This window comes from Tachysurus vachellii, chromosome 2 (genome assembly GCF_030014155.1).
Source record: "Tachysurus vachellii isolate PV-2020 chromosome 2, HZAU_Pvac_v1, whole genome shotgun sequence".
Taxonomy (NCBI): Eukaryota; Metazoa; Chordata; class Actinopteri; order Siluriformes; family Bagridae; genus Tachysurus; species Tachysurus vachellii.
In genome coordinates, this window is record NC_083461.1 from 31602444 (window position 1) to 31610783 (window position 8340).

Below are 8340 nucleotides of genomic sequence, written 5' to 3' on the forward strand. Positions count from 1 at the left end.
ACTCAACATTATGATATATCATATGTTTATCTCACGGTGAAGATGAAACAATTTCTTTATTGTGTAACTAAGATAAAACTAAAATCTCATTAAAAAGCATTAATTAACCATTAATATTCAGACATAGTGATGACATGCTATGCTGTATGGGTTAGAGACTGTAGCAGTGAGGACAAGATATGAGACAGAGATGGAGGTAGCAGAGATGAGGATGATGAGATGAGAGTTGAGGTTCTCTTTAGGAGTGACAAGGATGGAGTGGATTAGGAACAAACACATCAGAGGGACAGCACAGGTTGTCTGTTTTGGGTATGAGGTCAGAGAGACTAGATTGAGATGGTTTGGATATGTACAGAGGAGGGAGATGGTTATATTGGTAGAAGGATGCTGGAGATGGAGCTGCCAGGTACGAGGTCAAGAAGAAGGCCAAATAGGAGATATATGGATGTGTTAAAAGAGGACATGAACAGGTAACTGGTGCGAGAGTAGAGGATGCCAAGGATATAACTGTTAATTAACAATTATATAACTTTTTTTGTGAATTCAATTTGTACAATTTTACTTCTAATTTAGGATAGGACTGAACATGTAAAATGTCACGAGATTGAAATGAAGGAAAAACAATTTTTACAAAAAATGTGAATGTAAATAATAAGTTGGAAGGATGAGTCGAACACGGTAGGTGTAGAATCCATTTACGAGAAGTTTAATAAAGAAACACAATATAAACAATCCAAAATGGCAGGCAGAATCAACATGGGAAAATCAGGCACAAAATCCAATAACCAGAGAAGACAATCTGCGTAGCAAACAAATCCGGAAAACACGATCCATAAACTTGAAATCAAAGAAGAGGACAGGATCAATACACAGCGGCAAATAATAGAAACGATTAACAGCTCGGTAAGCAACCAACTGACTTCATGTCATACATAAACGTGCTACTACACATACATAAATGTGCACCTCGGTAGCATCAAAATTCAACAATTACATTAACAGCATTTGGCAGACGCCCTTATCCAGTACAGCGTATATTTTTTGCTCATTTTATACAACTGAGCGAATAAGAGTTAAGGGCCTTGCTCAGGGGCCTAGCAGTGGCAGCTCCAGTCGACCTTGGATTTGATTTTAAAAAGTTGAAGTTACTGTATAATTATGACACGTGTATTGACAAACACCTTTACACCTATACATGCATGTAATGATCTAACGTAATGAGCCAACTGTATAGCAACAATGCAGTGCTTAAACTCATGCAGCTTCAGATAATGTTCGCGTCAACCATCAGAATGGAAAAAAAATGTCATCTCACTCAGTGATTTTTCACTTTCATGGCATGATTGTTGGTGTCAGACAGGCTAGTTTGAGTATTTTTATGCTTTTCAGTAACTACTGATCCCCAGGGATTTTCCCACACAACAGTCTCCAGAGTTTAATGATAATGCACCGTGTCACAATCTCAAACTGGTTGCATGAACACTGTTCTTAAGTCAGAGGAACAGCATTAGGATGTTGTAGAACAGGAGATTCGCAGCATGAAAGTGTATCAAAAGTGTGATTCAACTATTGATGCAACACAGACCAGAATCTCAAAAGTAATATTTGCACTTGTACAATTCATCCCATTTCCCATGTCTGATGTCAAGACATCCTTGAGCAAACAGGACTATAAAATGTCTGCAGGTTCCAACTTTGAACCTGAGTATCTAAATCTATTCCCTAAATCTGCCTGTGTGCTCCCTCTAAAGGTTTGAATCTTTTAATTTTAAATAATTAATGCTGTATTTCAAAACTGTGTTCAATCCAAACATACATAAGACAATTGAAAAACAATTGAAGCAATTTTCGGAAAAGACTTGCCTCCTGTCTTATTTTCAGTCTGGTTTTAAAAATCAATATAGTACCATCACTGCTTCAATTCACTGCTTAAAGGGACAAAAATGTCACGTTGAAGCACTTCACGCTTCTCACACAACTGCAACTCACACACCCAGTTGCTGAAAGGACATGGAGACTTCAGCAACTGTATTGTTGCAACTACAACTACACAAAACTGCCTCCCATTCAGTGCTGCACCAGATCGTCATCCTCCTGAAGACACGAAGAGAGAATAGTGTGGTAGAAACAGGAAGAGTGTGGTAGAAAATGGAAGATGAGCTGAGAAATTTCTCTCGTTTTCACAGAAACTGATGTTTTTATGTTAGTTGTTGTGTCTTTAATTTTTGTTGTGTCTTTTGCTGCCGTATTGTGTCTATTGCTGACTACAGACATGACCACACCCGACTCTGCTTCAGAGGATACACACATATACACACATTGAAACCTTTTAAAAGAGCATGCATCTTAATCAGCTCGCTAAGCTTACTAGTCAGGCACTGATCTGGGTGTCAGCCATTTTATGGTGTCTCTCTCTCTCTCTCTCTCTCTCTCTCTCTCTCTCTCTCTCTCTCTCTCTCTGTTTTTCTCTCTCTCATTTACTCTCTTGCCTACTCTATCTTTCTCTCAAAATCACATTAAAACGATTTAAAAATAATGACTTACTATAGCAATTTTTAACTTAATTTGACTTCAAATGCCATATGAAAGATAATGTGTAGGCAAAAGTGAACAAAAAACAGTGGTACTGATTAAAAAATAGTTATCTAGATTTCAACCTTTATTTTATTACCTTAAATACTTGTTTTGTTTCGTTCTATACCTTTTTAAAGAACCTCCAAACCTACATACTTGTCCACCTCCCAAGTGACTGAAAATCATTTAAATATCTCTGTCAGCCGGTCTTTACCCGATCCTGTGTTTCAGTGACATACCCTTGACTCAGATGTATCTATCTGAACTACTGTTGCCTTCTTGTCTGGGCCTAAATATGAATGTATGTCATAGTGTGATAATAGCACAGATTCACTTGCCTTTAGGGAGGACACTTTGACATCCAAGAGACATCATGAGTCTCATATATTCTAGTTTTCTCCAGTGTTATTGCTCTCATCACTTCTGCACGCCTCTGCCGTTAGGATGAAGAATGAAATGCAGTGAAATCTCTGACCTCCTCCTAACCTGGAGAAATGTCTCCGGGGTGTGCGTGTGCGCATGTGCGGCCCATTTGTAATCGATTTGTTGCCTGCAGCTGCATCTCCCTCGATGCTAACCGACGTCCCACGTCCGCTCGAGCCCACATTCTGGCTGATATCTGTGCTCATGCTCTTTTTCTCATTCCCTCTATCCCTCTGCTTTAATGCTTGAACGAGTCTGAATAAGTGTATTAAAAAAGTGTGAATAGTGCTCATGAGCTTTTGCAGAAAAGTCTGCATTAGATAGACCAGGTGTTTTATTTTATGTGGTGGTGTTTGGCCAAATCTGATAGCAATAAAGCGACACTGAGAATAGTCTCTGTTCTCAAGCCATCAGTTTTAATAATATAGTCTATGACATCACTTTCTACATCACTTTTTTGTGTCCCAGTAAACATCATTTCACTTCTAATGTACATTATATGGATAAATGTATATTTATACCTCATCATTAAACTCATATCTCATCCCATTACAAAGTTGGACCCTCCTTTGCTGCTAGAAAAGTCTCTAAACTTCTGAGATGGAGTTCCACTAGCTTTTGGATCATGGTGTCGCATAGCAAAGGTATGCAGTGGGTCAGGGTCTGGGCTCTGTTTGGGCCACTCGAGTCCTTCCACTCCAATCTCCATTTTGGAGCGCTTTGTAACAGGGGCATTGTGATGCTGGAAAAGGTTTGGTGACCTTTAGCTCCAGTAAAGTGAAATCTTATAGTCATTTGAAACATTTCGTTAGTGTGCTTTCTAACCACTAGCTTTATCAGAATACAGTGAATTTCTAAAATGTTGAAAGAAATACATCACACAACATGCATGGCCTAATTTAAAAGACATTTATAAGAAGTTTATCTTATAAATAATATACGAAGTAATGTCGTCAGCCATCTTGAAACTTTTTTCTTCTCCAGCATCAGCGTCCGTCTCCTGCTATGTAAACAAAGCTGTGGGTGTTGAGTGCATGAAGTCCATTGTCACAGATATCTGGGACACCTTCCTGCCAGACCAGTAGAGGGCAGCCATGAACATTTCAGATAAAATCTTCTTTGTTTGAACGTTTCAATTCTTTTGATCATTGTGCTCACCTGTTCTGTGTTTACTGATTATTCATCTTTTTGTTTTTCCTGTGTAGCTTCTGATTTAAATCGGGGTATATGTCAGGTTCTCGTTCCTGAGCTAGTTCCTGTCAGTATTTTGTTCAGCTCTGAAACAGTACATCATGTGAAACACTTCTTACACTATTTACACTACAAAATGGCATAGAATAGTACATAAATATGCGATTCGGAGCACAGCCGGTGAATGTATTGGTAATTTTCTATAATGCTGAACAAAAATAAATGTAGCAATAGTTCAACAGTTCACTGTGGTTTCTTTCCACCTTCTTCGTATTCTAGTAATACGAATATGAATATGAATATTTATAATACTATTAATTACTAAATTACTAAAAAAAAAAAAAAAGACCAGATTATAAAATATAAAAATACATTTTTTGAGACTTAAAATGTTTCTAAGAAACAGACAGGCATAGATGAAAGGACACGGTAATGCACAAGTTAAATTTACTTGCAGTAGCAATTAATTTCTTTTTGCACCAAGTTCGTCTAGTTGAACTTTATCCAATGATTTTGTAAACCACTGAGTCGAAAGGCTGAGCTGAACAGATAGTCACGATCGGGCTACAGTGTTATTTCGTTAAAAAAAAAAGTTTCACATTACTATCTGACTCCAGTGCCAAAGTCTTGCACTGGAAAAAAAAGTACACGCTTACCCTGAGTCTGCTTTGCTCTCTGTATAACGTACTGCAATTAGTTTCTAAAACCACTTGGCACTGCAGCAAAAAATTCCTCTTCACTTCAGATGACCTTTTCCTCACATCACATTTGGATATTAAATTGTGTTGATGATTTCCTGCTTCTTCTTATGTTTAGCTCTACTGTTTTTCATTAACTGGGCCTCGCTGCACAAGCAATCAACATGAGTTGCAATGCACTTGACTCGTATAATCTCTTTACCTTCTGCCGTTGGCTTGCACCAGTGACTCTAGCGCTCATTTGTGCATTCGAGTCAAAAGCACTTCATTTGGACATCCTTCTCCTTTGGTGCGTGTGTTAGGAGATGGCCACATTTTTGTTTTTGTCTCCTCGATTTATTGCGTCGTGATTTTATTTGGTATGCAGAGGCTGTTTGTCTTGTCTCTCAGTTTTCCCGCTGTATGAATAAAATCAAGTAAATGTAAATAAATTGTTTTTGTTTCCATTCATGGAGGCTTTTTTCTTTCTTGCTTACTTTCCTTGATTTGGTTTGTTTTGTCTCCAATTTGCCGGAAGGAAAAAAAAGTGAAAAGCAACAAAAATAATTTTGTTGTACTTTGAATTGCGGGAAGTTAAAGGCCAATAAGGAAGGAAGAAGCTGCAGCAAGATGGAAGGGAGGGAGTACGATAGAGATCTAGAAAAATAAACAGTGCAACATTAATTCAATACATAATATAGTTAAAATTCAGACCAGTTAAAATATGCTAATACATATATATATATATATATATATATATATATATATATATATATATATATATATATATATATATATATATATATATATATATATATTGCTAGCAAAAGATTTTGTATATTAATGTGTCGGTCAAATCTTTTACCCAGGTATGTTAATTGTAAGTTGTTTTTGGTTGTAGATTTTACTTTTTACTTCGCTTTAAGCTCTCTCCAAAGTACAATACTTCTAGTCAGCTAATGCATGTGCACTGGAGCGAAAAATAAATAAAAAAAATAATGAAGGACCATAAGGAGAAAATTGGAAAAAAAGGAAAGATATAAAGGTGGAAGGATTTCAGGAGGAACTCAAAAAGGAAACATAAGGAAGGAAGGAAAGAGTAAAATAATAATGTTAGAATAAAAAGAGGACAACAGGAAGAAGGGAGAAAGACGGAAGGAAAGAAACAAGAATGAGTAAAAGTTAAAAAGAAAGGAAAGGAAAGGTGCTGACTGGTGATAGAAAAAGTCTGAAGGAAGGAAGTAAGGATGACAAAATGTGAGCATGAGAAGAAATGAGGAAGAAGGAAATGCAAGTAAATGTTTCAGTCTCTCTCTCGCATTCTTTCTTTCTGAATAATTCCCACATTCCCTGAGCCTCTGTGTTTCTCATCCACTTTAGAAGTGTGTCTGTCATCACTGAATTATACATATGATATTTTTCTTTCAGCCAGCACTGAAAGGAAACTTTTATGGCACATTATTAATGTCACTTCTAAGGCTGCATTACATTAAAGCAATCCTCTCTATTCGATGTTATTGTATTAATTCTCCCCATCTCTCTCTCTCTCTCTCTCTCTCTCTCTCTCTCTCTCTCTCTCTCTCTCTCCCTCTCTCTCTCTCTCTCTCTCTCTCTCTCTCTCTCTCACTTTCTCTCCTCACTACCTGTCAGTCATATTCTGTGTCACACATACTGTATTCAACATAGCTGTAGCTTAAAATCAATTGACAATGTATTCCTAATATTGGATTAATAGCTTAGATTTTGATTGTTTTGAATTGAAGCGATAAGCGATTTTAAAGCTATCTAGTGCCTGTGAAGGGAATTTTAAGTAATAGCAATGAATAAATTGCACATCATCTTGATCCAACACTAATCCTGGTGATGAATCTACATGCCACACAAGTTGCCTTTTAGAGAAAGGTAGGAAAGGTAAGCGGCTCGGTTTTGGCCTGGCAAATTTTTGAAGCACGATTTTCTGAGGTAGGCTGCAGGTAAATTTTTTTGAGCACTCGGTATTAACAAAAAGGAGTTCGACTAAATAAAGCACTCGTTTACATTCCTATAATATGAATATCAAATAAAAATAAAATAAAAATAGCCATAAATGCAAAAAGGAATTAAGGCATTAGCTGGAATACATGTATCATGGAATGCTGGACAGTTTCCTGCCAGAACACCAGGGGGTGCTGTGACAGGGCTTTGTTTATTATTTATGTCAGCGGTGTCCAATCTTATCCACAAAGGGCCGGTGTGGGTGCAGATTTTCATGCCAACCAAGCAGAAGCCACACCAGAGTCTACTAAAAGCCAAGAACAACTGATTAAACAGGTGGAATCAGGCGTGGCTTCTGCTTGGTTGGAATGAAAACCTGCACCCACACCGGCCCTTTGTGGATAAGATTGGACACCGCTGGTTTTTGTTCTCATGTGCTTCTTTTTACATTTTAAGTCTGCACATGTCTTTGCCCCACCTGATCCTTTTCCCTTTCCCCACCTCTGCACACCTGCTTCTTATGTCTTACTAATTACCCTATATATACCTGCTCTCTTGCGCTTGCTTTTTGCCGAGTCCTTTTCTTTTGTCTCCTAGTTTCTGTTGTTTGTATTTGTTTTGTAATTATTTTGTATTTAAAGGTGGGGTCTCCGTTGTTTGAGAAATGCTTCGGAAAACTGCACTGGGCAGCCAAACAAAACAAAAACAAAACTAAGATAGCCAATGAGCAGAATTGAGGCGTGTCTTGTCAATATGGGCGAAGAGACAAAACAGTTTTAACATTGACATGGCGGATAAAAACAAAGAAATAAAGCGAAGAAAGGCTTACGATAAAGCAAGAAGTAGGACTAACAGAATACGGCTTTCTATCAATTAAAGTTCAGAATATTAAATCAATCAATACACTTATTTGCGTTACTGCAAGTCTTTGTGCCTGAAACATGCCCACACGCTCCAAGTCTTCTCTTTTCATGTTATCGGCAGCAACGTTATGACCTTTGCCTCTAACATTAGCTCTACCTTGGGTTCTAGGTGTTGACCGTCTCCTTGCGCATGAAACGGAGCTAAACCTTTCACGGTACAACACACAGTACTACAAAAACACATTTGTATTACCATAGTATTACTCATACCCTCGGTCAGCTGCCCCAACAGGCTCCACCATAATAGTTGTCTGGGTTATACTTGGGTTATACTTGTCTGGTGTATGTGTGGGCGGTGCTATCAAAACAGGGGTGGGACCCATTTGGGCTAGGGTCGTGTTTGTTTTGGTGATTTCAAATGTCAACATTGGCTTTCAAACACGGAGACCCCACCTTAAAGTCTTTCCTAGTGTTAACATGTGTTGTAGTTTAATTATTTTTCTTAATAAATTCCTTTTTGTCACTTTATCCCTGCATTTGGGTGTGGATTTTGCTCATACTTTTTTGACAGTATGTTTAATTTGTTTTTGTTCTGTCCACTAAAACTCCAAAACCAAACATGCAGTGGGGCCTAAAAC

General features: G+C 37.7%; 1 long non-coding RNA gene across 2 annotated transcripts; it reads right to left on the reverse strand.

Moving 5' to 3' along the window:
• Positions 1 to 3990: 3990 nt before the first annotated feature.
• Positions 3991 to 8020, reverse strand: LOC132861208 (uncharacterized). Of its 2 annotated transcripts, none has more exons than XR_009649904.1 (3): positions 7956 to 8020; positions 4156 to 4274; positions 3991 to 4067 (listed from the first exon to the last, which is right to left on the reverse strand). It is a non-coding gene; the product is annotated as an uncharacterized LOC132861208 (long non-coding RNA). The 2 variants fall into 2 exon arrangements; XR_009649905.1 differs by lacking the exon at positions 7956 to 8020 and adding an exon at positions 5089 to 5171.
• Between the last annotated feature and the right edge of the window lie 320 nt (positions 8021 to 8340).